Source organism: Siphateles boraxobius, unplaced genomic scaffold, assembly GCF_051911475.1.
Source record: "Siphateles boraxobius isolate OS27281-9 unplaced genomic scaffold, OSU_SipBor_1 20, whole genome shotgun sequence".
In the NCBI taxonomy this organism is placed as follows: domain Eukaryota; kingdom Metazoa; phylum Chordata; class Actinopteri; order Cypriniformes; family Leuciscidae; genus Siphateles; species Siphateles boraxobius.
Window position 1 is genome coordinate 9,878,266 of NW_027508811.1, and position 23,393 is coordinate 9,901,658.

General features: G+C 40.8%; 1 long non-coding RNA gene across 1 annotated transcript; it reads right to left on the bottom strand.

The window, feature by feature from the left end:
• Positions 1-12,166: 12,166 nt before the first annotated feature.
• LOC143744945 (uncharacterized) lies at positions 12,167-12,826 on the bottom strand. Its single transcript, XR_013205932.1, has 3 exons — positions 12,760-12,826; positions 12,360-12,426; positions 12,167-12,277 (listed from the first exon to the last, which is right to left on the bottom strand). It is a non-coding gene; the product is annotated as an uncharacterized LOC143744945 (long non-coding RNA).
• Between the last annotated feature and the right edge of the window lie 10,567 nt (positions 12,827-23,393).

A 23,393-nucleotide genomic window follows, 5' to 3' on the forward strand; every position in this document is an offset into this window, starting at 1 on the left:
TAGGCAATTATCCTATGAGGCTAAAAATGATTTACTTTTCTATATAAGGTAAAGCTATATTTAATATTTTAAGCTCAGTCTCACAACAGTGCTAAACATTCTGCACAATACACGCAAGGATAACAGTAACGTGGCATTTCTTTATTCCTCTTTGTTCTAGCCTGTACTCTAAGCAGTTTTGTAACTTTGTATCTGGTAACTTCTCATGTCATTGACTCCTTATTACTCTTTTGTAAGTTGCTTTGGATAAAAGTCTGATAAAATTAATATGAATAGCTATAACAGATGTTCGTCCACCTAGAAATGTATTCCTTTCTTAAAGTAGATTTAGAAAAAAAACATATGCAGAAAACAAGCATCTATAAGAGACATAATGAAAAATAATGATAGACAAAAGAAATCACCCTTTCTTGTCTTCTCGCTTTGGTTTTAAACTCATCTCTCATTTATATGCAGCCCAGTCATCAACACAGTCCTTTCACACAGTCAGGCTGCTCACACTGATCTAACATCTGAGAAAAAAACGCTTTCATCAACACACCTGATATGAAAAGCTGTGACAGTCCATTTTGTTTTAAATTAACAGACATGCGGGGTCGTTTTTCAGTGCCCACAGGCAGAGCTATCCACCGGAGAACCCAGTGGCGATTTAAATGCACACTCACGCACACACATGAGAGAAGAGGGAACATCGTCCCCTGAGTGAATCTTTCATGCTTCTCCTCTCTATTCCTTCTAAATAAAGCTGTCTGCTGAAATATTGACGCTGTAACTTTTCAGCGCTACAGTTCTCTACTCTAAACCCTCAATAATGCTCCTTGAGATTCTCAGCAATCCTTGAAAGACTTTTTTTTCTTGACTCTGTCACTTCTTCAAAGCAACTTTTCTGGAGAAGAGAAAGTATGAGTATATAAGACTGACTTTGCTACGGGGTCACTGGCTGTGCAGCATTATAAACCTTTTGGTCCTTTTTGTAATTTTTGGTTATTATAATTCGATTTTTTTTTTTAAATAGCGCAGATGGGAGTGGAAAGTTCTGCATGTGATCTACTGACGATGTGCAAATAAAAGAATACAGAGACGCAGTTTTGTTTTTTATTTGTTTTTTAAAAATTCAATTTCTAAGGACAACAACCAATAGCCGGTTTCGGACTACACGACATTCCTCCGGAGTTGCTGACTTCAACAAATCCCATTATTTACATAAACCGCTCCTCCGAGAATACTTAATAAACGGGGCAAAGCCATTTTATATTGCTGTTTTGGAGATGAGTTGTCGCAATGCCGTCAAAACGCTGCTGTTATTTTCATCCCGGTTGCAGGTCCACTTTGTTCAGCCTTCCTAGGGACGAGGGAGTTAGGGAGCAATGGTTAAAATTTATTTTTTAACTCGGTCCCTCATAATTATTACCCAAATCTCGCTCTCTGTGCTGCACAAGTTACGGAGGAAAGATTTCACAATCTTCGCGAATTCAATGCAGGATTCGCACATTGGCTTGTCCTGAAAGATGGAGCAGTTCCAACTTTAAAAACAGAAGCATTTATTTAAGGGCCACAACCTGTAAGTATGATTTATTTTTCGTCGATGTGTTTTCCTGTAATAGTTCGTATTGTTAAAGGGTTAGTTCACCCAAAAATGTAAATTATGTCATTAATGAGTCACCCTCATGTCGTTCCAAGCCCGTAAGACCTCCGTTTATCTTCGGAACACAGTTTAAGATATTTTAGATTTGACCTCAGTGGGTTAGTTAGAATTTTTTGAAGCATCGAAAATACATTTTGTTCCAAAAATAACAAAAACGATGACTTTATTCAGCATTTTATTCAGCATTTTATTCTCTTCCGGTTCTGTTGTCAATCCACGTTCACGAGGCCAGTGACGCTGCTGATGTAAGACGCTGCTGATCCTGCCGAAGATATCTGGTGCGTCCGTGTATTCGGGTTCAAATATGTCTGGTTAAAAAAAAATGCAAGTCTTCCCCTGTGTGGAAATCCTTAGATATGTTTGCAAAGATTGTTTTGTTTACAGCGTGCGTCTCCCTCAGACTGTAAACGAAGCTCGGGCGCACCAGATAACACGTCAGCGGACTCATGAACGCGGATTGACAACAGAACCGGAAGAGAATACAATGCTGAATAAAGTCGTCGTTTTTGTTATTTTTGGAACAAAATGTATTTTCGATGCTTCAAAAAATTCTAACTAACCCACTGAGGTCACATGGACTACTTTGATGTCTTTATTGCCTTTCTGGACCAGGACAGTATACCGTTCATACATTTTCAATGGAGGGACATAAAGCTCTCGGACTGAATCTAAAATAACTTAAACTGTGTTCCGAAGATGAACGGAGGTCTTACGGGCTTGGAACGACATGAGGGTGAGTCATTAATGACATAATTTTCATTTTTGGGTGAACTAACCCTTTAATTTTATGTTGTAAGAAGAAAACAAATGACAATGCTGTTTGGCTCTGCTGGTTTGGTATGCTCATTTATACTTAACGTTATCCGACAAACACCTAACGTTACAAACTTTTTTTTAATCTCAACAGCGAACTTGGAATTAGTGTACATTATTCTTTGGTTAGAGCTTAGTAGTAAATAGCCTACTCTACCTGTCAAAATGATTGACTAAATTGCAACTTTCCCTCTATCTGGGATGTGGAATCACACAAAGTATTAACGCAAAAAGTACGTGCATGCTGTTTTACACGTAAACTATTACAACAAAATCACATATGACTATTGCACTGAGAGAGGCGTATTCATTAAGACTGTAAAACAAAGTTTGGTGCTTAAAATTAAAATCGCACAAAAGTAAATGCTAGTGATCAACTTGCTAAAAAAAGTAAATACAACATGAGCCATACAGAAAAGCCACTTGTGATCAGTTTTGTATGTTTGTAATTGACATTTTATATAGTCAATTAGGCCGTTTACATCTTGCTTCTTTTTGTTTTTGTACAGTTTGCAAAAACTATAGTCTCCGAGCGTGGTCAAACATAGGAATATATGAAAAACATGAACAGATATTTGTACATGAGATTTTTATTTTAGAACATCTTTCAGCTATGTCTACGAAACATCGACATGAAAGATGAGTATTGCTGTTTTTCTGTTACCTATAAAACTATTATACTTCAAAACTCGTCCAGCTATTGCCCATTTCACAGCACAGTCATAGATACACAGTTATTTTATGCATGTGGCTAAACAACGGTTAAGCTAATGAATTACCGGCTATATTTTTACGTGAATGGCGGGATGATTCATTTTTTAATCCGTCTACACCGATACTTTGACACAAGAGTTTTAGGTCTGATCCAGAAAACAGACGGTAAGCAGTAAGTTATGAAAGCATGTGATAAGCAGTTTTTTGGCCTCATCATCAAAAATGTTTAAACATATTGTAAATATCAATTGTTATATAAATTATATGTGAAACACGCTCAGTCGCATTAGAGTCGGATTCTTGTTTATATTGAACATTGTTATTGAACCGCTAGTGTTCTTAAATTGTTTACCACGGTTTCATTTTTAACAACACAATCGTAACACTTTTCGTATTTTGTACGATGTTTTCTTTACACTCTCACCCCATGGATATCCGTTTCCTACAGTTAGCTGTAATGTTAGTGAACTCTAGGCCTTCTCTTTTTTCATATACGACAGTATTTGCATGAATTGGCTTGATTTAATAAAATGATGGTTTAAACCACATTATATTGTTATACCATCCTAGTTTTTAAACATCTCTTAGATGTATATTTTATATTTTAACCCTTAATGCGAATGCGAATATAGAATACCGCACAAGGATCTCTGAAATATTTTCGTGTAAAACATCTATGTAGGTCATAGATCTATGGATGTTTTTAAAAATACAAAGACATCTTTCTGTAAGTGACCCTCAAAATCTGGGGATACAACAAAACACAGTGCTTTCGTGTAGCTACGATGATTTATCAGAAAATTACTTTTGTTTCTTTGTTTGAAGAAACCCTTTAATCAGCTGGTGCTTGATAACTATTAAAATTACTAAACAGCCCTCAATTCGGTAATGATGCGATATTGATATCACGTTTTAATTTCAACTCAATGCGCTAAAGTTGTATAACTGAACTTAATGTTTGGTAAAGTTAACTTAAAGCCTTACTTTCTAAATGGTTTTTACGGAACTTGTTGCAAAAAATTCATCCCCTTTTTTAACCTCTTAATCTTTAATGAAAATATCATTACTGGATTAAGACATTTTTTTTTGTCTTTTTCAGGAAAACAATGTTTCCTACATTTAGCCGTGATGCTAGCAAGCTCTTGGTTTTCTTGGCATCTCTTTGCTTGTATACAACACTTGATATGCATTAAACCACGGTATTCATTTAAATAGTATATTATCCTAGTTTATTACTATAATTATATTTTGGGGCGGTAAGTGGACATCGAATGTCCACATCGACAGCGAGGGTCTTTGAAATATTTCAAATGCAATTTAGATGTAAGGTTTTAATGAGATCAGACATGACTATAAAATATATTATCTTTTTTTTATTTCAACGTTATACTTTTGAGTAAACAATCATATATATTGAAGTAGTGAAGAAAATGACAGACCGGCATTACATCCTGTACATAATGTAAACAATAACGACATTTACAGCTGATCCAGCCAGAATATTAAGTCGCGGCACGCAATCATGTTTTGCTCTAGGGCATAGCTGACCAGACATTCAACTATTTCATCAACATCTGTTTTTACATTTTTTGACAACAGTGACACACAGAGATCTGTTACAAACGTACACAGACAGAGTAGTTCATCGACTTCGAATTCCTCATGAGATTCAAGCATCACATCCAGAACTTTTCTGAGGATAACGCCGATCGGTTCTTTGCCGTTTAAAAACATGGGCGTAACATCTGTCCAGGATCCAACCAAGCCTCTTATGACATCCATTTCTTTTTTTAAATTTTTCACACGTTTGGTATCCCTCGCACAATCGTTACTCTCATCAAACGCAGCCTCGATGATCCTGTGCATCAAGCTAACCATCGGGCCTCTAAAATGGTCTTTAAACATAGAGTCTAGCGTATCTCTTAAACGACAGCCATTCCCCGTGGCGCACTCACACGCCGGATGATACTTGTGTCCCGCATCGCCGGAACTCGACGGGCAGTCGTTCTCCGTCAGCTTTTGCGTCGCCATTTCAGAAGTTTCTAGATTTTCGAATAGGAAACTGTTTGATGGTGAAAGTCCCCGGAATCTCTTGAGCGAGTCCTTGCAGCACAATCGTCCAGGCCTTGTGCTTTAACGCTCGGAAGTTTGTGTTTTTGGGTCTGAAGCGTGAGTCGAAGAAGCGTAGTATTTGAACTTAATATTTGGTAAAAGTTAACTTAAAGCCTTACTTTCTAAATGGTTTTTACGGAACTTGTTGCGAAGATTCATTCATCCATCCATATGTTAAAAAAAAAAATATATATATATATATATATTTTGGTGTAATTAATAGAATTCTCTCTGGCGTCATATGCATAACTTCTCCATGACTTAACTTCTGATTCAATGAGGCTTTAATCCTACGTAGCGGTTTACGACGTCATGACGATGACACCCCTATACAACTCCTCCTACGAGGCGGGCTGAGCACTATCAGTTGTCCCGATAAACTCTACACAGAGCCCAGCCTCAGTTATCGCACACAACCCCTGGCTCTAGCTCTAATAGTCGCGGACTGCTGTGCTACTGCAACATCTCATCGATCAAAAGTCGAAGGAATTGATCAGAAGTTTCTTTTGTCTGAGCCTGACGCAAACTACGCTTCTTCGACTCACGCTTCAGACCCAAAAACACAAACTTCCGAGCGTTAAAGCACAAGGCCTGGACGATTGTGCTGCAAGGACTCGCTCAAGAGATTCCGGGGACTTTCACCATCAAACAGTTTCCTATTCGAAAATCTAGAAACTTCTGAAATGGCGACGCAAAAGCTGACGGAGAACGACTGCCCGTCGAGTTCCGGCGATGCGGGACACAAGTATCATCCGGCGTGTGAGTGCGCCACGGGGAATGGCTGTCGTTTAAGAGATACGCTAGACTCTATGTTTAACTTGATAACCCGCACCGGCCCGTGGACGGGCCGTCGAGGGCGTGGCTATACTTTTATTACCCTTTTTAAGCTTTGTTTTATAACAAATATTCATCTGACTATCATAAACTATACATCATTTGAAAGCTAAAACACTCAAGAATCATGTTCTAAACTTGTTTTTGCAATCAATACACCAGAGAGGAAAGGGTTAAATTAAATGCAAAAGGACTGCTCATTTGAAAATGAGCAAAATGAACCGCTATACTCATCTTTCATCTCGTATGGTTCAGATCAGTTCGGAAGAATCCAAGAAACAACAGCATACATTTCAATGTAAGGGTCCACTCTTCAAAATGCATCCCACTTTTTAATCCAAAACAACGAAAAATAGGGAAAAAAATGAAATATCCTCCTTTGTTTACATGCGCGTTTTCGAGAAAGAGTTCGCATCATGTTCATTTTCAAAGAAATATCGATTCTAATCCATATTCCAACACTCAAAAGCCATCTCACCCCTGTAGTTTAGACTCTTCCGGATGAAATGAGTCATCCCCCTTCTCTCTCCTTCAATCACAGTCTCTGTAATCGATCAAAATGCCAAGGGACCGCCTGACAGGCTTAGAAACCTGTCAATCTCGCATCTCGGTTTTTGACTGGATAAAGTCTGGATATAGCCAGCCAATGTGTAATCGGCAATGTTTTGATGGATGTGAGTATTAACCAATTAAAACACGATTGCAGTGATTGACAGTTCTCAAGCAGATTTGTCAAATACAAGTGCGCAATGTTGTCGTTCGCTCGTCCGCTTCTGCCATTTTACGCACAGAGCGCATAGGCTAGGTATTGGTTTGCAACACGGAGCTCGTATCAACTCATAGATTTACTCCAAAGTTATATTTGACAATCTCCATCATGGATCGTCCTCTACAGAAGGGTTTTTGTGGTGTTGAGAGTATTTTTGGAGGAAGTGATGAGAAGCAGCGACGAAGAGCAGCAGAAAGACGCAGAGAGATGCATCTCAGACAGAGAGAGCAGGGTGTCGAGCGTCGTCGATTCGGCAGAAGAGGAGATGTTTGTTCATGGACTCGATCCCGTTTTAGATCGGTAAGTTTCAACACATTTTCATTAATTGTTATGTTTATTATTGGCAGTTTTTCTGTTCATGTAATGTTTTTGATTATAAAATGACGATGGACATTAGCTACTAGCAAAGACAGAGGCTACACGAGCAGGTGATAGAGATGTATATTATAACGTTACATAAAGAGAAAATAAAATATCCCACACATTATATTTATGATGCATTAAATATAACAATAATGGAAGGAAATGATTATAAGAAGTCAGGAGAAGATGTGTTGATTATAAAATAACAGTGGAGATGACTAGCAAGATATGAGATTACAGTGATACGTTTATATGAATGAATGGTGCATTGAATATAAATATAATGGAAGGAAAGGAGTACAAGATGTCAGGTGAAGATACAATAAATATATATATATATATATAGAAAAAAAATAATAATTACTAAGCATTTTTAATATTGAGCATTATAATGATGATAAGGTATGTGACATTTGATATTGTAATAAGATGGAATATTGATGCTGCTAATAGATGAATGTGACTCAAACTGAAATCCTCTTTTGTGTGTTTGTGAGTGTGTTTTCCTGTGCTGTAAAATAGGCCTTCAACTGAATCAGATGAGGAATGGAATCCGGAGTCCAGTCATGAGCGACAAAGGAGACGCCGGCAGTCATCGTCATCTTCTGCATCTCCATCTGAATCTGCTTCAGCTACCAGAGGCAGAGGTACAGGTACAGGTAAAGGTAAGGGGAGAGGAAGAGGAAGCGGTTGCTTTTTGTTTTAGTAATTGGATATTCATTGTAATTGTTTATTGTAATTTATTTGAGTAAAAAACACTGTTGCAATTACAAATGTAATTTTTTTTTCTTTTTATATATTTTATTCATTAGTAAAACAATCACTTTTGGAATGTATAAATGAAGTGAAGTTTTTTTCCCCACTATTTTTGCTATTATAAATGTTCAAAATAAAGAGTATTTTGTTAAAATGTTAAAATGTTGTGCTGAAATCATTTTTTCTTGTGTAGTTTGATGGGCAGAATAGTTCTGAATGGATAAACATGTATGTATTATGTAGTGTTTACTCCTTGTGTCATTTGGTAACCAGGTGTCCATTTGGAGTCTCCAAGTGGCCTTTTGGATAGGACGCCTAGACTTTTCTTGAATAAAAGCTTACAGGAACTAAATTTTTGGGAGTATCATCCTCAAATTTGAATCAAAACATGGTCAGACATTCAGTTTTATATTTATGGTGTTTTCAGGCCCTTAACATAAAATTCTGATACATTTTCCCCTAAATGAAGTTTATTCAAAGAAATCGTGAGTCAATTTCATGTATATTTTACCTTGTTTTACTCTGTTCCTATGCTACTTTGAGTTATAATGACTCTTGGGTAACAAAGTTTCAAGTGTCTAGTTTAAAAAAATATCAGAGTTATGAAGGTGGACCATAGGGTTCAAGAGCTACAGAGATTTGTATTTGGGTATGTCGTTTTCAGAAAATTCTCAAAAATAGGGGCGCTGGTTAAGAGGTTAAAGACCATTTTAGAGGCCCGATGGTTAGCTTGATGCACAGGATCATCGAGGCTGCGTTTGATGAGAGTAACGATTGTGCGAGGGATACCAAACGTGTGAAAAATTTAAAAAAAGAAATGGATGTCATAAGAGGCTTGGTTGGATCCTGGACAGATGTTACGCCCATGTTTTTAAACGGCAAAGAACCGATCGGCGTTATCCTCAGAAAAGTTCTGGATGTGATGCTTGAATCTCATGAGGAATTCGAAGTCGATGAACTACTCTGTCTGTGTACGTTTGTAACAGATCTCTGTGTGTCACTGTTGTCAAAAAATGTAAAAACAGATGTTGATGAAATAGTTGAATGTCTGGTCAGCTATGCCCTAGAGCAAAACATGATTGCGTGCCGCGACTTAATATTCTGGCTGGATCAGCTGTAAATGTCGTTATTGTTTACATTATGTACAGGATGTAATGCCGGTCTGTCATTTTCTTCACTACTTCAATATATATGATTGTTTACTCAAAAGTATAACGTTGAAATAAAAAAAAGATAATATATTTTATAGTCATGTCTGATCTCATTAAAACCTTACATCTAAATTGCATTTGAAATATTTCAAAGACCCTCGCTGTCGATGTGGACATTCGATGTCCACTTACCGCCCCAAAATATAATTATAGTAATAAACTAGGATAATATACTATTTAAATGAATACCGTGGTTTAATGCATATCAAGTGTTGTATACAAGCAAAGAGATGCCAAGAAAACCAAGAGCTTGCTAGCATCACGGCTAAATGTAGGAAACATTGTTTTCCTGAAAAAGACAAAAAAAATGTCTTAATCCAGTAATGATATTTTCATTAAAGATTAAGAGGTTAAAAAAGGGGATGAATTTTTTGCAACAAGTTCCGTAAAAACCATTTAGAAAGTAAGGCTTTAAGTTAACTTTACCAAACATTAAGTTCAGTTATACAACTTTAGCGCATTGAGTTGAAATTAAAACGTGATATCAATATCGCATCATTACCGAATTGAGGGCTGTTTAGTAATTTTAATAGTTATCAAGCACCAGCTGATTAAAGGGTTTCTTCAAACAAAGAAACAAAAGTAATTTTCTGATAAATCATCGTAGCTACACGAAAGCACTGTGTTTTGTTGTATCCCCAGATTTTGAGGGTCACTTAGAGAAAGATGTCTTTGTATTTTTAAAAACATCCATAGATCTATGACCTACATAGATGTTTTACACGAAAATATTTCAGAGATCCTTGTGCGGTATTCTATATTCGCATTCGCATTAAGGGTTAAAATATAAAATATACATCTAAGAGATGTTTAAAAACTAGGATGGTATAACAATATAATGTGGTTTAAACCATCATTTTATTAAATCAAGCCAATTCATGCAAATACTGTCGTATATGAAAAAAGAGAAGGCCTAGAGTTCACTAACATTACAGCTAACTGTAGGAAACGGATATCCATGGGGTGAGAGTGTAAAGAAAACATCGTACAAAATACGAAAAGTGTTACGATTGTGTTGTTAAAAATGAAACCGTGGTAAACAATTTAAGAACACTAGCGGTTCAATAACAATGTTCAATATAAACAAGAATCCGACTCTAATGCGACTGAGCGTGTTTCACATATAATTTATATAACAATTGATATTTACAATATGTTTAAACATTTTTGATGATGAGGCCAAAAAACTGCTTATCACATGCTTTCATAACTTACTGCTTACCGTCTGTTTTCTGGATCAGACCTAAAACTCTTGTGTCAAAGTATCGGTGTAGACGGATTAAAAAATGAATCATCCCGCCATTCACGTAAAAATATAGCCGGTAATTCATTAGCTTAACCGTTGTTTAGCCACATGCATAAAATAACTGTGTATCTATGACTGTGCTGTGAAATGGGCAATAGCTGGACGAGTTTTGAAGTATAATAGTTTTATAGGTAACAGAAAAACAGCAATACTCATCTTTCATGTCGATGTTTCGTTGACATAGCTGAAAGATGTTCTATAATAAAAATCTCATGTAGAAATATCTGTTCATGTTTTTCATAAATTCCTATATGTTTGACCACGCTCGGAGACTATAGTTTTTGCAAACTGTACAAAAACAAAAAGAAGCAAGAAGTAAACGGCCTAATTGACTATATAAAATGTCAATTAAAAACATACAAAACTGGTCACAAGTGGCTTTTCTGTATGGCTCATGTTGTATTTACTTTTTTTAGCAAGTTGATCACTAGCATTTACTTTTGTGCGATTTTAATTTTAAGCACCAAACTTTGTTTAACAGTCTTAATGAATACGCCTCTCTCAGTGCAATAGTCATATGTGATTTTGTTGTAATAGTTTACGTGTAAAACAGCATGCACGTACTTTTTGCGTTAATACTTTGTGTGATTCCACATCCCAGATAGAGGGAAAGTTGCAATTTAGTCAAACATTCTCAAACAGAAATACTTCAGAGTACAAACACTTAAATTATTAATGGTCATTTATCCCTATAAACAATTAATGTTGACGACTCTCAAAGAAAAGTCTTCACCTAAAACAGACACACATTCAAAATGTGAACCAGTGTCGTCTGCTATCTGAATAGTAATAGTAATAAAACCATAATTTGTGAACTTTTTTGTATTTATTATTATAAACGGTGCTTTTCTTAGTGATTTGGTCTTTTGAATGTATGTATAAAGATTATGTTTTAAAGTTAGACCATAGTCTTTACAAGAGTGTGGAAGTTTGCATCACTACGGTGTGACAAAATATGTTGGCGTGTAAAAATACATCCAAACATTGAAGCACAACTATTTACACACATACTAAGCAGGATAATATCTAAATGTAGATTGTGAACACACCATTATCTGATTATTTGCGGTCAGAGAACGATTTTTGAACAAAATTTTGTGCTGGATGTAAAAAATAAAGGTATTAGTTAATAACAAAAACTTTAAATCAACATGAAAACCATAATATAAATAAATAAAAATATAGTTTGAAAATTATTCCATAATATTTTCCTTTAGTAAAGCTATGCCCATATCACCCACCACAAAGTTTTGCATTTGTGGTTGAGACCTCGCAGAGATTACACCAAGATTAGGGTTCTCAAACATTGCCTGTTTTTTAAGGAATACAAACTTTGCCATTGTTTATTATGTGCAATATATCATTATATTGCCAGTTTGGTTTCTTCTTACTTGTACAATATACTTGGTTCTAAATACAAAAATTAAAACTCCATCACCAATCAATTATTAAAAACATTTTATTTTTTAAAAAACTGTTTAAGTACATAATGCCAAACAATAGGCTACAACAGTTGTTATTGCAGTTTCTTCATGAGAGATTCTTCATGCTTGACCAAAGCGTTGACCAGGTCGTTGGCAATGCTTTCACAATTCACATAGTCCAGCGGTTCCCACATCTTCATCTGGTGTGTTGGATTCGTTCGAACATTTGTAACTGATTCATTGAGCAATCAAGATTGTCAATTATTGGATCAATGTTCTTCACTTTTTCAACCAACTGACTGGTGTTTGCTTTCAGAAACCTTTGATGATCTGAGAATATAAAAATTAAAACAATAACAGGAAAAAGGAAAATGAAGGCAAAATGGGAAAGAATATAAAGATTGAATCTAACCTTGTATTATCCTGTTTCTCTTCTTTCCCAGTATCCCCGTTTGGGCAGTATTTGGCTTTGATCAAATCTGCAGTAAATAAATAAGTTTGATGAGTCTGCAGTAAAACAAATGGCTGATAAAGGCTGTAGTAATAGTTACAATTCTGAGTCTGAATAATCCAGGAGCATGACACCGCATAAAATAAATTAATCTTGGCTTATTCTACAAAACTCGATCCAATAGTACCAAAAAAATAAAAAAATTCTGTATTGCAAATGTGCACATGCCAATGTTAGACCAGAATGCGACCTTCCTTAAAATTGGCCCCAAATAGTTAACTACGACTGCTTAATTAAGATTAATTTTATACATTACATAGGTGAAAAACTGTTTTAATAGTTTCTCATGTATCACACTTACAATTTGCCGGTACATTTGATTCGGCAGAAGTCGAGCTGATCTCAAAGGGGGAGCCATGAGTTAAACCAGTTATAATAGGCGAAAACACATGGCCACTATCAGATGAAGAGATTTTGCCTGTTTACATAAAATATCTGTCAGTTCATCTGTCAATTGTTCATTTTTTTTCTTCTTTTATTATTGCTGCCATGAATTAAGTTAATTCGTGCCATTGATAAAATCTGCAGTAAATAAATAAGGTTGATATATCTGCAGTAAAATAAATGGCTGATAAAGGCTATAATAATAGTTACAATTCTCAGTCTGAATAATCCAGGAGCATGACACCGCATAAAATAAATTCTACAAAACTCGATCCAATAGTACCAAAAACACAAAACAATTCTGTTTTGCAAATTTGTACATGACACTGTTAGACCAGAATGTAACCTTCCTTAAAATTGGTCCCAAATAGTTAACTACGACTGATTAATTAAGAATAATTTTATACATTACATAGATGAAAACTGTTTTAATAGTTTCTTGTGTATTAATAGTTTCTCGTGTATTACACTTACAATATGCCGGCACATTTGGTTTGGCAGAAGTCATATTGATCTCAAAGGAGCCAAGAGTTAAACCAGTTATGATCGGCGAAAACACATGGCCATCATCAGATGCAGAGATTTTGCCTGTTTACATAAAATATCTGTCAGTTCATCTGTCATTATACATAGAGTGCAACAGTGCCTCCCCCCCTTTTTCATTCTTATTTCCCATAGTGATTTTAAAAAATATATATTTAATGCATATATAGCTTAATGCATAAATATGCATATATAGCTTATACAAACATTTCAGTATTTTGAGAGGGTAGGGAGATTATGTCATTCGCAGTGCTTCATGGGAGTGGGCAGAGCTATTTTGGAGTGTGTTGCTTTTTTTTTTTTTTTTTTTAAACTATGTTTGACATAATTTTCACTACAGCATCATGGCTCATGGGTAATGTAGTTTTCACCAGGAGTTCAACTGTGAAACACGATTATTTACATAAAAAATAAGCTGAAGGCTTTGTCAGAATCAAATACCATGTATTAACAACCTCTTAGCTCACAGTAGGTTTGTCTTTAAAATTAATTTACGTATGGAGAAAGTAAATGTTTTTACTCCCAGAAACCGCCTGTTGCACTCTATAATGTTTTCTCATTAAAAATAAAATATAAACCATACTAACATGTTACTTGGTTACCTGATTGTCCTTCAGTGTTTGCTGTCTCTAGAGAGAGAAGGAAAGACCATGTTATTTTAAATGGCAATGAAAAGCGCTAGCCTACATAAATAGCTTTGACTTGACTTTTATATGTTTTGCTTATCACATTGTGACAGTGTCATTCATATAGCTTACATGTTAAACAATTTATCATGCAATTTGCTAAAAGTTAAAATCAAAGACAGAGTAAAAGAAGAATTAAAAAGTAACCTAGCAAAATTTAAAAAGTAAGTAACTGAAGAGGAATAAAATAGGCCTATGCACATATAAGCATGACTAAAATAATCTCTTAATAAGATTTAAAACTGAATAAATCCAAAACATTTATTTTAAGGTCCTTTATGGAAACCCCGCAGCTTAAATAAACGATGCTGCAGATTTTAGTTACATCAGATAAAAAATACAACATAGCATAATGCAAAAGAAACATTGCTGTAAAACAGTCATGTTAAACTGATACTTTTGTGATATGGTTTAAAAAAAACATAGCATAATGAACATAAACAATGTTGCACATTTTTAAAATCATACTTTATGATAAATTAATATAGTAGATACATGTTAATATCTGTATCACATCAATATCATAATACAATGCTCCATATTTTACAAAAAAATCATACTTTGATAAACTAATATAGTAGATACATGTTAATATCTGTATCACATCGATATCATAATACAATGCTCCATATTTTTAAACCCATACTTTGATAAATTAATATAGTAGATACATTTTAATATCTGTATCACCAGTTACAGCAGATAAAAATACTAATAGCATAATGTGGATAAAACAAATACATAGCCTGGGGTATTTAAAACACTAATGAATTATACCGACTTTTCCTTATGTATAAACAATTTTTCAAATTAAACATCATTGCATAATACAGATAAACAGCACCGTAGCATAAATTAATTATAGAGAAAGTACTCACTGTTTTGCATTTTTGATGAGGTGGTCACAGAAGAGAGGGTGAATAAGTTTTTGGTCCAGACATGGGGTATGGCACACGTCCATGTGTCTTGACTATTTTATAGCCTTTTACAGTAAGAGCCTGTGAAAAACTATGGGAAAACGGCGGAGCTGTGTGTCCACTATATTCTTTCAGTACTCTATGAATGGAACTGTTTAGGTTCAAGGCCAATTCCCATTCCCAGGAGGTAGCCAGACCTTTTGATTACACGAGCGCCATATTTCACTGATAACTGTCACTCCTGAAAATAAGTCTTATGAATTAAAAGTAATTTATTACCGGTGGTACGAAAACAGCGATGATATCACTTGTTTGTCACGCACACTGTCCATGCTGACAGGCACTACCTGTGTGATTTTTTTTCTTCAACCCTGGTGAAAATGTAAGATGATTTTATCTAAATCTAACATAATTGGTACAGTAAATTTGTAAAATATTTATTTTAAATGAACAGAATGCTTTTCAACTTCAGTAATTTAGTAAGATTTTAAATGAACAACATGATTTTCATCTTTAGTTAAATTAGTAAACTATTTATTTTATATATGATATATTTTAATTTATATACTTTTAAAGGAACACAATGCTTTTCAATGGGCTCAGGAACGTGTCACAAAAACAGATACCAGGCCAGCCACACGCTGGTGTGACAGAGAGAAAAGACTTCAGGGGAAACACTTGTGGGTTTTTTTCAACCATGGTGAAACAGTAAGATGATTTTATTTTTGTTTAATTTATATACTTTTAATTGAACAGCATGGTTCCCTTTCAGTCGATAACGTCGGACGTAGTCGACGCGACTGAAATGGGATCACGCTAGGGAGCCTATCATCTTCGATTACTATTGAACGAGCCAATGGAATTTGGCGTGCGTGATTTGCATCACACACTCCGCCCCCGCGGCGCGGGTATAAATACGGAAGTGGATGCACGCACTAGTTGCCTTTCGCTTCGGAGCCGTTCGTCTTTGATGTCTCTGAAGAGTGCTGTTGTGTTCAACGAGCGAGTGTGTCGGTGTTCTTGCGGGAAGACCTCTCCAGTGTTGGTGTTCTACAGCGTGGTGCAGCGGTGATCGCGAGCTTCTCAGCTCTCAACTGCTGTTTTAACAGCATCAAATTTCTACTGTTTGTTTGTGTGTTGACGGTTGGTTAGAGGGCGAGAAGTGAGTGCTTCACTGTTAGTTGAAAGACTATTCAGTGTTTGCCGCGGTCATTCCCTGTGTGCTCCGGCACTGGTGACGGTCCCATTTCCTAAAAGAGCAACACGGGTGTGAGTGCGTCTTTTTCAAGATGCCATTCCATCCGTGCGTTTCTGGGTGCGGTCTGGCACTATCCCCTTCTGACGGTCACGAAAGTTGTGTCGCATGTTTGGGCTTACAGCATGCTGAGGCAGCTTTCGTGGATGAGGCATGTTCTCACTGCGGGAACATGTCCATCTCGGTGTTGAGATCTAGACTCGCCTTCGTTAAAAGCGTTGGTGCAGTCCCCACCTCTGGGCCCCGCCCCTGTTCTTCCTCTGGGTTACCTTCCCAGAGGAGGACTGGGGTGCCGTCCAAGCTGGGTGATCTGAGGATCACAGTGAGGGGTAATCCGCCCGGCCACGCCCCGTGGGTCCCTCACTCCTCTTTCACACCACAACCGGTGGAGCTCCCCATTGATCCCGCTGGTCCCTCTGTAATGGACGGGCCAGCCGTGTCATTTGGGGCCCCTCCAGGGGATACGTTGTCAATCGCAGCATCGGAGGGGGAGCTGAACTCTGGAGATGATGACTCGGCTGCACTGCCTCCCTCCGGGAGACCAGTGTTGCCCGAGGCAGATCCAGAGATGTCAGCTATGCTGAAAAAGGCCGCCGAGGCGGTAGGGCTCGTGTGGAACCCTCCACCGTGTCCCGAGCCGTCTCGGTTGGATGATTGGTATATCGGGGCGGGCCGTACTGGTTCTCAGTCCGCCGCCCCGGTTCCTTTCTTTCCTGAAGTGCATGAGGAGCTTACGAGGGCATGGATGGCACCTTTCTCTGCCAGAAACCGCCTGAGTAGCTCCTCCCCCCTCACTACCCTTGATGGGGGAGCGGTGAAGGGTTACGAGGCTATCCCTCCGGTGGAGCGGGCCGTTGCGATGCAGTTATGCCCAACGGCGGCCGCTTCCTGGAGAGGTGATCCTCGTTACCCCTCTAAAGCCTGTAAGTTCTCGTCCGCTCTTACGGGCAAGGCTTACAAAGCTTGTGGGCAAGCCGCTTCCTCCTTGCATGCCATGGCGTTGCTCCAGGTCCACCAGGCCCAGGCACTCATGAACATGCACGAGGGTAGTTCGGACCCTGAGCTCATGGGTGAGCTACGCACTGCAACTGACCTCGCCCTCCGGGCGGCGAAGGTTGCAGCTCGAGCGGTGGGTTCGGCGATGTCCACACTAGTGGTCCAGGAGCGCCATCTCTGGCTCAACCTGGCCGATATGAGAGATGCGGACAAGGTTCGGTTCCTGGACTCTCCCATTTCCCAGGTTGGGTTATTCGGCGACGCTGTGGAGAAATTTGCCCAACAGTTCTCTACAGCTCAGAAGCAGACGGAGGCCATCCGGCACATCCTGCCTCGGAGGGACGCTGCTGCCTTCACCCGCCCCCCGAGGTCAGATCCTCCGCCTGCTCGTCGCCGAGGGCGTCCGCCTGCAGCCGCCTCAGCTCCCGCCGGACCACCGCAGCAGCCTTCACCCAGGTTCCGGCGCGGAGCCGGCCGCGGAAGGGGCGCCCAGCCCGCTCCAGGCGCTGCCAAGCCAGGTGGTAAGCTCCAGCGCAAAAGAAAACGCTGAACCTGGACGGGCTCTCAGGGATGGAAGAGTTGCTTGTGGAGTGGTCGCCGATCCACTCCCTCTGGCTGGTTGGAGGGCCGGCTGGAGTTTTTTGTTATGTGTGTGTCTGTTCCGCCGCTGGCCCCTATAAAAACGGGGTCAGCAGTACCCACAAATTCAGAAAAAGAGCAATTTTTCTATTCCTGAGTCCCAAGTGGGCCAGTATGGCGGATGTGACCCTGTATAATAGCCTTACATCCCCCAGCTTCCCTTGGTTGCCAACAGGCAGCTTGGGGCGTTCGAGGACCCGGTCATCCGCCTTCTCACGTCCCCTGCCGCTAGTGGAGACAGGTAAGTGTTGCACTGCACACTAACACCACTATCTCTACTTTGCTGCCCCACCTCAGGCTCGGCTACCCCGCTCAAGTAAGTGATAGTAACATCACATTAGGTGTTGAGCAGACGTGCTCCTGAAAATTCAGTGATATTCTTCACACCGAGTGTTGAGCAGTGCTCCTGACTTGTGCGTGCTTATCTTATCCTGCTGGCGAAGGATTTGATATAGCCGCTCCTCCAGCCGGTACGAAGGCCAGTTGTAAACTCGTTCTTCGTGCTACTAGGTGGTGGGTCGTGACCATCTTGGCCCAAGATTGGTCTGCAGCTTTGACCTGAAGGACACGTGGTGTCCTTCCCCTCGAGGGCTCCAGAGCACGTTGGGTCTTCAGGTCAACTGGAAGAGAGTAATCTCGCCCACGGGCTGAGTATCTCTTTTTCAGTTTTGGAGAGGTACTCGGTCCAACACGTCTCTCCAGTGAGAATGTGTTCAGCTGGTGTTGAAGTGAGAAAGGGTCCCACTGAAAAGATTCAGAGGCTCCTGGGGTATACGATAGCGCAGCCTAAGTTGGCTTCCTCCGTATGTGACCGCTTCAGCGCTAGCTTTACGATCGAGTCCCGAGGTGACCGTGGCAGAGCAGCTCACCCTGTGTGACTATAGTTCATCCCGGTCTGCTGCCAAACCCTCCTCAGCAGAGGGGCCATGTACAAAGGGCGTGTTTTAACGGGGGCCTGGGCGACCCCGACTACACGGGCATTCGTGCCTCGAGTTGTTAGACATTGCGGGTGTCACAAACTCTCCCGTCACCTCCTCCTTGGAGTCAGACGCTTCTGAGGGCGCCTTGTTCCACCCCTCCCGCTTACTCAATCGTGCCGCCATCGAGCCTCACGACAGTTATAGCCAGGGCAAGTGGAGACTCCATCCCCTGGGTCCGCTGGGTCTTGACCATTCCGGGGCCGCTCAATTGCCCCCCCGGTTTTATTTTTCCGCCAGTGTTTGGGTAAACCGAGCGGACTACCCTTGGACAAACACTGGGTCCCAGCTGTCCCAGGGGCCCGCAGAATACGTTTAACCCCAGTGAGCCTTCTAAGAAGTGACGGCGACTCAGGGTCGCCTTGCGCTGCTCAAGTCAGTGAGATCATCACACTTCATGTTGAGCAGAGTTGCTCCTGAAACTCAGTTAAGTTCATCGCACTCAGGTGTTGAGCAGCAATGCTCCTGTAGCTCAGTGAGTCCATCACAGGTAGCGCAGTGAATTCATCACACGCAGTGCTGAGCAGAAATGCTCCTGGTGCTCAGTGAAGTTCCTCGCACTCAAGTGTTGAGCAGTAATGCTCCTGAAGCTCAGTGAGTTTATCACACTCAGGTGTTGAGCAGTAATGCTCCTGAAGCTCAGTGAACTTGTCACACTCAAGTGCTGAGCAGAAATGCTCCTGTCGTTCAGTGAAATTCTGCGCACTCAAGTGTTGAGCAGAAATGCTCCTGAAGCTCAGTGAGGGAATGCTCCTGAAGTTCAGTGAACTTGTCACACTCAAGTGCTGAGCAGAAATGCTCCTGTCGCTCAGTGAGGTTCTTCGTACTCAAGTGTTGAGCAGAAATGCTCCTGAAGCTCGGTGAGTTTATCACACTCAGGTGTTGAGCAGGAATGCTCCTGAAGCTCAGTGAACTTGTCACACCCAAGTGCTGAGCAGAAAATGCTCCTGAAGCCCAGTGATCTTCACATGTTGTGTTGAGCAATGCTCCTGTCTTTTGCGCCCGTCACTTGCACCTACGTGCCAAGTCAGGAGAGGAACAGGTCTTCATAGTTGCCCCTTATTGGCCCAACTAGACCTGGCTCCCATCAACAGCCTTCCTGACTTCCCCGGAAAACTCTTCGGGGGCGGGGCACGATGGCACACGCGTTCTTCCCCCGGGGATTCCGGGTGGTCTTACATCTGAACGCGGAGGTTCAGGTGGCTATCACATGAATGTGTGATAGTTACCATCACTTCTGCGAGCACCCCCTAGGATGGGGTAGCGTGCTTACGCCTTTAGAAGTGGAACCTAGTCGTTGAGTGCGTCTTCTCTCCAGAGGAGATCCTGGAAGCTTTCGATCACTTCAGTGCTCTCTTTCCTGCAAGATGGGTTGCAGTAGGCTGTTTTCCTAAATCAACCTCAAAATGATGTTGCCTCGGGTTTAAACGACGCTCATCGTGTTGCAGAAGTATGCAGAAGCACGTTCTGATCGTCAGGTTCCTGAGGAGCAAGGTCTTGTAAATCCTTGTGTCCCTCTTTATCCTCTTGGGCCTTGTCCCTGGTGCGACTGCACTGCAGGGACCGCCCCTGAGCCACTGCAGGCAGTGAGTTAAAAATTCTGTTATATCAGTTCTCCTGCTCGCGTGGTCTCTACTAGAGGGTAGGGACCTGCTCGCTTTCGGTCAACGTATTGTGCCTGGAGTCTGGGCCGGCTAACTCTCACAAGCTGAGACCCCGGCTCGGATTGTGCCCAAGGTTCCTACCTCTCCCGTAATAGGAGCAGGTGGTGAGCCTGCAAGCGCTGCCCTGGAGGAGGCAGATCCAGCCCTGGCTTCTCTGTCCGTTCACTTGGACGTGTACAGAATGCAAGTCATAGACCTCAGACCAGCTCTTCAAATATCTGTTGGATTTCAGCAGAGAGGGAAGGCTGTTTCCATGCAAAGTTGCACTTAGTGCTTGCCTTCATTTCGGCAAAGATCCGAGATGCAACATGTCCACTTAGGTGTTGAGCTCCTCTATGATGAGTGTAAAGGGCTCCGCCTGGGCGTTGACGATATACTTTGCTAAACAGATTCTAGAGTTGGGGGCTGGACGACACCTAGTTGAACCGCTGCTTCCCGTGGGCTCCCTTCTCATGAAGCCAGTTTCACCGCGAGCCCGGTTCAAGTGTCGGCTTGCTGCGCCATTCCCCTCCTATGGACTGGATACGTGCGCCTTTCTACTCCAGTTGAGTTCCCTTAAAATTGAACCCTGTTGAGTTCCTCCACACCCCTCCGACGTCGGACGTGCGGAACGTCCGGTGTTGGGCCTACCACTCGTAAGCAGTGTGGAACCTGTGTTAGGCTGGGTCCATATGTTGCGGTCCCTTCGGTGACCCCATATGTGTATTCTACCACGATACGGCTCCCTGCGGTGAGCCCGTGTCCTCCCTCGGCAGAGTCTCTCTGCCGTCACTGTCCGGTGTGTCTCCCCCCGTCTTAGGCTGGAGCCACCCCAGTGACATTCCATATGTTAGACTGCCCGGTTTCCCCCCACGTCATATGTGTATTCTCCACGTTACCTCCTTCGGGTTGGATGTGGCTTCCGCAGCGTCCCTTCCTTCCAACGTACGGGGAACGCTTTCCCAGTGGTCCTGTAGGAACAGCAGTGACTTCCCTGGCCTAAGCCCTGTCCTTCCCCGCCTTAAGTTTGCGGGGGCATCAGGAGGCTTTGGTTTAGGCACTGGAAGGTGGCAGCGTTAGTGGCGTGTTCAATGGTTGATCCCATTTCAGTCGCGTCGACTACGTCCGACGTTATCGACTGAAAGGGAACGTCCTGGTTGCGTATGCAACCCACCGTTCCCTGAAGGAGGGAACGGAGGACGTAGTCCCCTTGCCACTACCGCTGGACCACCGCTGACCCCGGGTTACTCTCGGCTCCTCAGCGAAAAGCAACTAGTGCGTGCATCCACTTCCGTATTTATACCCGCGCCGCGGGGGCGGAGTGTGTGATGCAAATCACGCACGCCAAATTCCATTGGCTCGTTCAATAGTAATCGAAGTTGATAGGCTCCCTAGCGTGATCCCATTTCAGTCGCGTCGACTACGTCCTCCGTTCCCTCCTTCAGGGAACGGTGGGTTGCATACGCAACCAGGACGTTTTTCAACTTGAGTCAGTGTCAAATATTTGTGAATGACTAAATGTACATTTTATAATCATTTCATTTAAATGAACATAATGCTTTTTCAACTTCTGTGTGAGATAAACTTCCAAGGTCCTCAGCAATGCGGAGGGAGGGGAAATTCCTGCTTTGACACACACACACACACACACATACATAGACGCTCGCTCGCTATGTTTTTTGAGACAGTGTGATATCATTCATACATTGGATTGTTTGCAATATTTTTGTGGCTCCATTTTATTTAAACTGAAATGCTTGGTTCAGTGAATATTTCTACATTTTATTCAAACTTTTTGTGTGAGATTTTATTTTATATTCTTTTTACAGAACAGATAAACTTCCACCATTTTTCTTATCACTTTCACAGCTGCCGTGATAAGCTCAGGGATATGTAGGGGATGCGACGACAAAAACACCAACTTCAAACAATCAAACTAACTGTCACCATCAAAGCCAATACATCTCAAACTAACTGTCACATCACTTTGTAACTGTAACATCAAAGCTTATGTTAACATCAAAGGCCAATACCTCCCTTTTCTTAATCAAATGAACTTCAAACGATCAAACTAACTGTCACACATCCATCATTTTGACAGAAGCTGTAACCGCAAGGGGCGGAACTAGGTCAAAGGTAACCATCCATCATTTTGACAGAAAGTGTAACCGGAAGGGGCGGAACTAGGTCAAAGGTAACAGGAAGGGGCGGAACTAGGTCAAAGGTAACATGAAGGGGAGGAACCGGAAGGGGCGGGACAAGGGGCGGGACATGAGTGGGAGGAACCGGAAGGGGCGGGGGAAGATCAAAGGATAGCCACGCCCACCTGTCAATCAATCATTTTAACAGGTAGTGTAGGCTATTTACTACTGAGCTTTTATGTTTATCTACATGCTTGTTTATCTACAGGCATGCTAAACATGGTTCTGTGTTTGATTTGGCTACTGTAGTAAAGCCAATGTTTAGTGTTCGTTTTGGGTTAATGGTTCTGTTGACAGATATTTGGCTACAATCGTTCTAAAAATACAAAAGTAATGGTACCATACAGTCAGTAACGATCACTAAAGATCCGCAGTCTTTACTCAAAAAAATTCCTTTGAGGACTGTAGTATAATTTGTTAGAACGATTATATGAAATTCTTGATTATGAAGCTTATTTTTTTGTAATTATATAATAATTAGTAAAATTAAATAACAGCGTATCTAAAAAGTAATGAGAGAACAACAAAAAACAAACCTTTCTGAAACGTCGTTTAACAGCCGTTCTTGAACAGGTTCTGCTCGATCATCTTCACTAACGTTTCCCCGGGTCCGATTGGTTTTACTGACGCCATTGTTTATAATACACCAAAGCACAAACTACCAAGGTACATGGGGCATGACGTTTCTGGAAAA